We start from the raw sequence: 9,260 nt of genomic DNA on the forward strand, positions 1-9,260 counted from the left end.
GGGAAGTCTCTTCAACAAATGGTGTTGAAAACTGGATTACCTACATAAAAAATAAAGTTGGATCAATCCCTTGTGATATAAAAAAAAATAAATAGATTAAATACGCAGAAGAAATATAACCAATAAAACCCTTAGAAGAATATATAGGAAAAAAGATCATGACATTAGTATTGGCACTGTTTTCTTGGATATCACATCAAATGCAAAAGCAACAAAGAAAACAAGAGAACAATGGGACTTCAGCAAATTTCAGAATTTCTATACATCAAAGGAAAGATTTAGTGGAGACAGCATGCCACATACTAAATGGGTAAAAATATTTGTAAAACATTCACATTATAGGAGTTAATGTTCAGAATATATTAATACAAATTTATTGTTGAAAATTCAACAATAAAAATAACTTGATCAAAAAATGGACAAAGAATTTAACTGATAGTTTTCCAAAGAAGATATACAAATGGCCAACAAACATTTGAAAGGATACTCAAAGTTAATAATTTTTAGAGTAATGCAAAGCAAAATCACATTGAAATATCACCTCACACTCAGAATGGGTGATATAAAAACCTTGTCAAAGATGTATAGAAATTGTAACCTTTTTGAAATATTGGTATTGAAAAATAATGCAGACACTTTGAAAAATGTATAAGGTTCCTTAAATAATTAAAAATTAAAATTAGCATATGATACAGAAATCCCATTTCTGGGTATCTATCCAAAGTATGCAATGCAGAATCTGGAAGTGGTATGTGTGCACCCATGTTCATTTCAGCATTATTCACAAAAACCAAGAGGCATAAGCAACCCAGATGGTCTTCAATTGATGAACACATTTAAAAAATATGGTATATAGACAATGCAATATTATTTAGCATCCAAAGAGAAAATATTAGGCCAGGTGCAGTGGCTCATGCCTGTAATCCTAGCCCTTTGAGAGGCCAAGGCAGAAGAATTGTTTGAGGCCAGGAGTTCAAGGCCAGCCTGAGTAACAAAATGAGACCCCCATCTTTACAAAAAAAAATAGAAAAATTAGCTAAACATAGTCATGTGCACCTACTGTTCCAGATACTCATGAGGCTGAGGAAGGAAAAACCACTTGAGCCCAGGTGTTTGAAGTTGCAGTGAGCTATGATGACACACTGCATTCTACCCCAGGCATGAGAATGAGAGCCTGTCTTAAAAAATCACAGAAAAAAAAAAAAAAGGAAAATCTTTGCACATTCTATGATAAAAGCAAACCTTGAGGCCATTATGTTAACTGAAATAAGCCAGTAACAATGTTAGATAGTGTATGATTACACTTAATATAATGTATCTTAAGTAGTCAAACTCATAGAAATAGAAAGTAGAATGAAGTTTGTCAAGGGCTGGAGAGAGGGTAAAATGGGCAGTTGTTACTTAATAGGTATTGAGTTTTAGTTTTACAAGATGTAAATGTCCACAGATCTTGTGCATAACAATGTAAATATACTTACTCCTGAAATGTACATGTAAATAAACTTAAGATGGTAAATTTTATATGTTTTACCAATTAAATTTTTTAAAAGAATAACTAAAATAGTTGTCAAGCTTTTCAAAAATTACATTCAAATCACAAAAGTACTTCTCTCACACCAAGATAATATAGATTCATCAACAAATATTGATACATGATAAATTTAAGACTATTTCCATGACTATTCACCCAGACAAGACAAAACAACCATTGAAATCAGCCAGGATAGGTTTATCATAACAGTTAAGCAGCCCAGAGATATCATACATACAGTTGTATAAACTAGGGGATTTCCCGTTTCCGTATTGGACCCATGGACAGGTCAGAAGCTAGTAGAGTGGCACCAATTAGATATATCTTCTTTCTTGGACGAAATGACAGGATTTCTAGATGAACACGGGCAACTGGATGGACTTTCCAGCAGTCTCCCCAAAAATGTGCCCATTCAGAGAGTCTTATAGATGCAAGTGAAGACAGCCAGCTAGAAGCTTCCATCAGAGGCTCCTTGCAAGAGACACATTTTGATTCAATACAGACAAAACAGGGAAGTCACTCTGATGAAGAATCTGAATCTGAACTTTTTTCTGGCAGTGAGGAATTCATATCTGTTTGTGGCTCCAATGAAGAAGATAATGTAGAAAACCTTGCCAAGTCCAGAAAGTCTCCCCATAAAGATTTGGGGCACAGAAAAGAGAACAGAAGGCCACTAACTCAGCCCCCTGCCAGAACTGAGCCTAGAACAGCCACAAACCACCAAGCATTATCAGTTGTCAATGCAGATATACTAGAGATGTCACCTGAAAAATCAGATGGAATGGAGTGGAAGGGGTAGATGTAAATGCACCAAATGCACAGCTGATGTTGCGGTATCCAGATCAAGAAAGTGGAGACACCATTCATCCGGAGCAACCTAAACTGCTAGCTTTGGTGAAGCATGTCCAGTGTAAAGGATATCCGAATGAACATGTTGAACTTCTCACCAACTTCCCTCCAAGGAAACTATCTCATCTGGACTATGACATTATGTTACAAGAGGCAGACCTTTGTCCTTAAAATACTGCCTTTTTACAGAAATTAACACCATGGCCTGAACTCTCTCAGCTTACTCCTTTTTTCCCTTTTCCTGTGATACTATATCACTTAGTATGCATTTTGGCTCATAGGACCATGGAGCCAAAGTTGGGCAGACAAGTCACCTGCCTTCTTTTTTATTTCTTGTTCTCTCCTATGATCAGTCTCTTTCTACCTCTTTTTTCCTTTTCTCTTTTCTTCCCCCACCCTCAGCTTACTTTTTTCTTATCTAATATGGTGACCAAATAGAAGTGTAAGAATAAGATCTCTCCTAGAACTATCAACAGGAAATGTGTGTTCCAGTAAGTGGTCTCTTGCACAGCACTTCTTGTGGATCCAATGTTACTCTCCAGACTCCTTTGGCACAGGAATGGCTAAATTCAGCATATGAACAAACTCCCTTTTTTGTAAGTTCCCATTTTCAGTAGGGAGAACAAAATCTCTAACATATTTTATTTTCTTGTGTTCTTCATGTAGGAAATATCATATAACAAAATATCTAGGCTTTGGTTTACATACAAAAAGCATCCTTTATTATTATTAATCATATTTAATTTTTTTTAAGGATTCCCATCTTCCCAGCTGTAAGATATTTCCATGGCATCTGTTATTGGCAGAATGAGTGTTAAATGTGGAGTGTGTAGCATGGGTAGCTTTCAGTGCTCTAGCCCGAGATAGTTTTCTTTATTATTACTCTTTTACCTATATTGACCCTGCTGGTCCTACAATGAACATCCAGTGAGTAAACTGTGGTGACTGGAAAAGGAAGGTGCTTGCTGTTCTGCCAGTACGACGTATTAGCTCCTTTGACCCCTCCACTGTCTGGGTCCAGTGATCCATAGGAAGGCAGCTGGTCAATAATCATGCACAACAGTGGCTTATAATTGTAACCACTCTCGTTATTGATTGTCCTATGTTCTTTAAGGCACACTAGATATGCCCCTGGGGAAAAAGAAAATGTGCAGCTGAGAGTTGCTAACCAAGTGCCTTTGGTTAGAAATAATGATTCATTCTTTCCTCCTGGTTGGAATAGTCTCTAAAAGTCCCTGTTGACTGAAAGAGCATAATTCCTGAAAAATGGTGTTTTCTTTTAAAAGGTATCAAAACTGAAAGCCTCTCTGAGGGCAAGATCTTTAAACTCAATTCATAAGAAAACATAATTAAGGGGGTTTGTGGAGATTACCAGTAATCTTCAGATGTTGTCAGTTTCTTTTGCCAACAAAAGCCACATTCAAATTGTAGTTAGTGAAAGGTTTTTTCAGTATTTTTTAGAAGAGGCCATCTTGAATCTGTATAATACTATTTGCATACCAGTTTCACTATATATATGCCCAGTTCTTATTTTGTGCTTAAAATAGAGTCCTCTGAAGGGGTAGTATAATTCTGGTGACAAAATCAGAACTTTAATTTTGTTGTAAAATCATAATATGGAATGTACCTATTTTGTCAATTGGGGCTTTAGATTGAATCTTCTGCTTGAGGAACATAAATTTCTACTACACAGAGATCTTTAAGTTCCCATCTACTTTAAGATTCCTCTTTTGGCAACTAGGGAATTGGGGTGGGGGAAGAGGCCACGTGTTGCTTGTACATGGTTACAGAATATGGTTTCTACTGGCTGGATTTTGAGAGATCCTCCCTAAAGAATGAGTTATTAGTTTCTTCAAGAAGATCACAGAAAATTCTGTTTATTCTTCAGTGAGTCCTTTTGATTTAATGCTCTTACATTTGTTTTCTAAGTCTGTGTAAGTGCTTATGTGTAAGTATATAACTGTATAAATATTTATAAACATATTTACATTAGTTTCATTTATACTTTGAGTCAAACTTCTCTCTTTAGATTGGTGACTGAGTAGTATCATTTTGGTGTCTTTTCTTTGGCTCTGGAGGCTTAATTAGCAGTTTCTGATTTATTGAGGAAACATGGTTTTCATGTTAATTCCTCAATTGTATCTCTGAACTAGGATAATATACTTGCTATTTGAGGAATAGAGCTGTATACTATCAAAGGTGCACTGGAGGGTAAAAAATTTGTTGGTAGTAGACACGTCAGAAATCTAAAAATTAAGAGAGGCACATTGTTAAGAAGGTTATGCTCATTTTTCAGCTCTGATGGCATCCATCTCCACTCTCAGCAAAGTCACAGCTGAAGACCAATAGAGAAAAAATGTGAAGTCAAAAATTTTTCCTGTAGTTCTCTGTATTTCATTCTCTTGCCTACTAGCTTCTCTTGATAAAATATATCGAGAAAACCTGAGACAACATGTTCATTAATGAGAATATAGTTCTTTTTGATTTCCTCAGCACTTCCATATTCATTTATGAGAAACCAAAGTGACTTTTTCAACTTGGGTTACTCTGAGATGATTAAATGTATATAAAGTGATTCAAGACACAACATGATATATTCATCCAAGTTAGATACAACTGGGATGTTTAGGGTACAAAGATAGAGGATTACATTTTATTTTGAGGCAGGAGTATAATTATCTTGAGGTTGATATAGAGGCCCATGGGGAGGAGTTATGGATTGTACATGGGAAGAGTAAATAAGGAGTATTGCCTTGATCCGCAACTTAACCCACTTATGGAGTATACTTCTTCCACTTTGCCTTATTTCTTCTGCAGGTTCCTTTGCTCTTTGGGTGAGAGGTTTTATTGAATAGATTAAATGAAATCAGTAAGGTTAGCTAAAAATCATTTCTTATGGGTGCTGTAAACAGCTTGGAAGACAGTTTAAAAGATAGGGAGGAAAAGAACAAGGTAGATTTAGAGAGTGATGAGAAAAACACAGGGAGATAGAATGAAAACTAGTGGGGGAAAATGAGAGGCATACTTTTTCTGAATTTGATTTAGAAAAGGAGAAGAGAAGAGAAAGAACAGTGTCCAATGAGGGAAGAACAGGAAACTAATTTTAAGTAACTTCCATGTGCTAGGTGCTTTATGTGCATTTTCTCCTTTAATCTTTCTAAAAATCCTACAAAATGTATATTTTCCCCATTTTATAGATAAGAAATAAAAGAAGTGTAGAGAATTTGTTGAGGACATCACAGTTAGTAAGTGGCAAATCAGAATGGGAACCCAGAGTCCATGCTATTTTTATTTCCATAGTATGTTCTCCTACAATAGAGGAATCAATTTACCCAAACGATTGTCTTTCCATTGTTTTGCTTTGTAAATTATCATAAGTTTTGTTTTCTTAAATCTAAGGAGTGTAGTTGAGAGAAAGCTTATGGGATTTGTACTATGACTATAAATTCTTATTTATGTCATTATTTTGGGAGGCTGATTACCAATTGCTTTTAAAAATGAAGCACTCATGAAAATGTGAAAGAAAAATAACTGTGTGGCATTATTTGCCAAGAATAAGTGGAAAGGATAAAAAACAATTTTATCTTTAACCGTTTTTCAGAAAAGATAAAATGATCTTTTCTGCATACATCCACACTTGATTATTGAACTCTGTATTTGTATGTTTTACAATCTTTTATAAAAGTCTCCTTCCTTGACTTTATATACAATTATTAATTGAGTCTTTAATCAAAGTTGGAAATATTTTTAAATATAAGATCTGATTCTTACTTGTTTTATCCAGTTAGAAGACACAGTATAGATGAGATAATTGGAGAACATGTAAATGTTCACCTTTCTAAGGTTGAACTATAATTACAATAGAAGTTTAGAAAAGAGAATAGCGTAGGTTACAGTTAGGAAAGTCTTCACAAAGATGTAAGACTGAAAGGTGGCAAACATGGTAGTTCAAATTTTGTCTGACTCATCTATATTCCCCAGCCATACCTTTTGTAACTACTAGATTTAGGGCATAAAGTTTGTCAATAATAAATAACAACTATCCAAGTAGGAAAGGATTATTGATCCCCAGGACTAAAGATTATTATCTAGCAGAGACCTCACTTATACACTTAGGAAAAATACCAGAGGGAGCCACTAACAACTGAAAAATTAAGGAAAGTGGATGACAATTATAATGATTCCCTTTTGCCTACAGTAGACTTAAACTTCCAAGTGAATGTTTTAGTAAATATGGGATGCCTACTAATTATCTAATTTACATCTTGCATGATGTGAAATTCTAGTATATTGTTCTGAATATTTGAATCTAAAATTACAAAAACTTTAATATAGAACAAAACAGAAAGTGAAAATACATACAGAATGTGAAATTAGCAAGATGGTGGACTATGAAGTCCCCTGCTTCTTTATATCCCTGCAGCAACAAATATTTTGCAGCCATACATGGAAAAAAGTACCTTTATGACAGCCCAGCATGGTGCCTCATGCTGGTACTCTTAGCTACTAAAAGGCAGAGGTAAAAAGATCACTCCAGTCTAGCAGTTTAAAACTAGTCTGGGTGATATAGCAAGACCATATCTAAAGAAAAGTGCTTTTATGAGAGCTTTGGGATCCAGGGAGGAGGATTCCAAAGCTGCCAAATCCATAGAACAAGGAAGGTAATTTTAAAAAGACAGGCCGTAATTCAGGTGGCAAATTTGAGGACCCCTGTTCTTGGCTACAGACCAGGAAATAGCCCAGTCAACTCGGTCCCGAAAAACCTTCTGTTTTGTTTTTTTTTTTGACAGAGCCTTTTTGCTCTGTTGCCCGGGCGAGAGTGCCATGGTGTCAAGGTCACAGCAACCTCAAACTCCTGGGCTCAAGCAATCCTTCTGCCTCAGCCTCCCGAGTAGCTGGGACTAAAGGCACGTGCCACCATGCCTGGCAACTTTTTAGCTGTCCATATAATTTCTTTCTATTTTTAGTAGAGACGGGGTCTTGCTCTTGCTCAGGCTGGTGTCCAGCTCCTGAGCTCAAACAATCCGCCCGCGTCAGCCTCCCAGAGTGCTAGGATTACAGGAGTGAGCCACCACGCCCAGCCAAAAAACCTTTTTGATATTGATATTGGTAATGGATTTTTTGAAAACAGCACCAAAAGTATAAAAACAAAAAGAAAGATAAACAAGTTGGACTCTATCAAATTAAAATGCTTTTGCACAGCAAACAATAAAATATTTATAGGATGGGAGAAAACATTTGTAAAGCATATGTCTGATAAGAAGTTAATATCCAAATTATGTAAGAAACATAAATCAAGGCCGGGCGCGGTGGCTCACGCCTGTAATCCTAGCACTCTGGGAGGCCGAGGCGGGCGGATCGCTTGAGGTCAGGAGTTCAAGACCAGCCTGAACAAGAGTGAGACCCCGTCTCTACTAAAAATAGAAAGAAATTATATGGACAACTAAAATATATATATATATACAAAAAATTAGCCGGGCATGGTGGCGCATGCCTGTAGTCCCAGCTACTCGGGAGGCTGAGGCAGTAGGATCGCTTAAGCCCAGGAGTTTGAGGTTGCTGTGAGCTAGGCTGACGCCACGGCACTCACTCTAGCCCGGGCAACAGAGTGAGACTCTGTCTCAAAAAAAAAAAAAAAAAAAAAAAGAAACATAAATCAAGACAAAAACAATAATAATAATGACTGTAATAACTGGTTGAAAAATAGGCCTAAGACTGAACTGATATTTTCCCAATGAATACATACAAGTGGCCCACAGGTATATGAAAAGGTGCTCAACATCACCAGTTATCAGGGAATTACAAATCAAAATCATGATGAGATATCACTTCACTCATACTTGTTAGGATGGCTAATATAAAAAACAAAACAAGTTTTGACAATGATGTGAAGAAAACGAAATCACTGTTGGTGAGTTGTAAATTGGTAGATTCATTTTTAAAGCAAGCGTGGAGGATCTTAAAAAAAAAAAAAAAAAAAAAACAAACAATAGAATTACCGTACAATTTAGCAATCCCACTTCTGTGTATATAACCAAAGGAAATAAAATCAGCATCCCAAATAAATACATTCACTCCTAAGTTCATTGCAGAATTATTCAAAGATGCCAACAAATGAAAATAACTTAAATGTTTGTGAATGCTTAATGGACAAAGAAAATGTGGTATATATATACAATAGCATATTATTTGGTTATAAAAATATTATTCAACCATTTCAACAACATAGACGGACAGGGAGGACATTACACTAGCTGAAATAAGTCAGGTACAGAAAGACAAATATTGCATGATCTCCCTTATATGGGGAATCTAAAAAGGTTGTACTGGTAGAAGCAGAAGGTGCTAAGGTGGTTGCCAGGGCCTGAGGTGGGGAAAATGAGGAGATATTGTTCAAAAGGTACAAACATTCATTTATATAACATTATGAATAAGTTTTGTGGACCGAATTTATAGCATTGTGACTATAGCTAATAATAATAGTTTTTATCTTAAAAATCTGCTATGACAGTAGACCTTAAGTGTTCTGACTACCAAAAGGTAACTGTGAAGTGTTAGATATGTCCATTAACTTGAATGTACCAATCATTTCACAATGGACACACATATCAAGTCATTACATTGTATACAATAACTGTATAGTTATACAACTTTTATTTGTGAAGAAAGTCCATATCACAGACATATATACACATATATATGTGTATACATATATATGAATGACACAGTCCCAGTAACCTTCATACTAAACAAGAGAAAATTATAGAATGATAGTTACTGAGAAATAAAGAAGATGGTAAAGATTATTTAAAATTGGAAAAGCAAAAGGTAAAATGCAGAAGTTGAATATAGGCTGAGCAATATTCTAAGGTGCCCAATG

General features: G+C 35.6%; 1 pseudogene; it reads left to right on the forward strand.

The window, feature by feature from the left end:
- Positions 1-730: 730 nt before the first annotated feature.
- LOC138382424 (UBX domain-containing protein 7-like) lies at positions 731-5,218 on the forward strand (annotated as a pseudogene).
- The last annotated feature ends 4,042 nt before the right edge of the window (positions 5,219-9,260 follow it).

The sequence above is a fragment of the Eulemur rufifrons genome, chromosome 4 (genome assembly GCF_041146395.1).
Source record: "Eulemur rufifrons isolate Redbay chromosome 4, OSU_ERuf_1, whole genome shotgun sequence".
Taxonomy (NCBI): domain Eukaryota; kingdom Metazoa; phylum Chordata; class Mammalia; order Primates; family Lemuridae; genus Eulemur; species Eulemur rufifrons.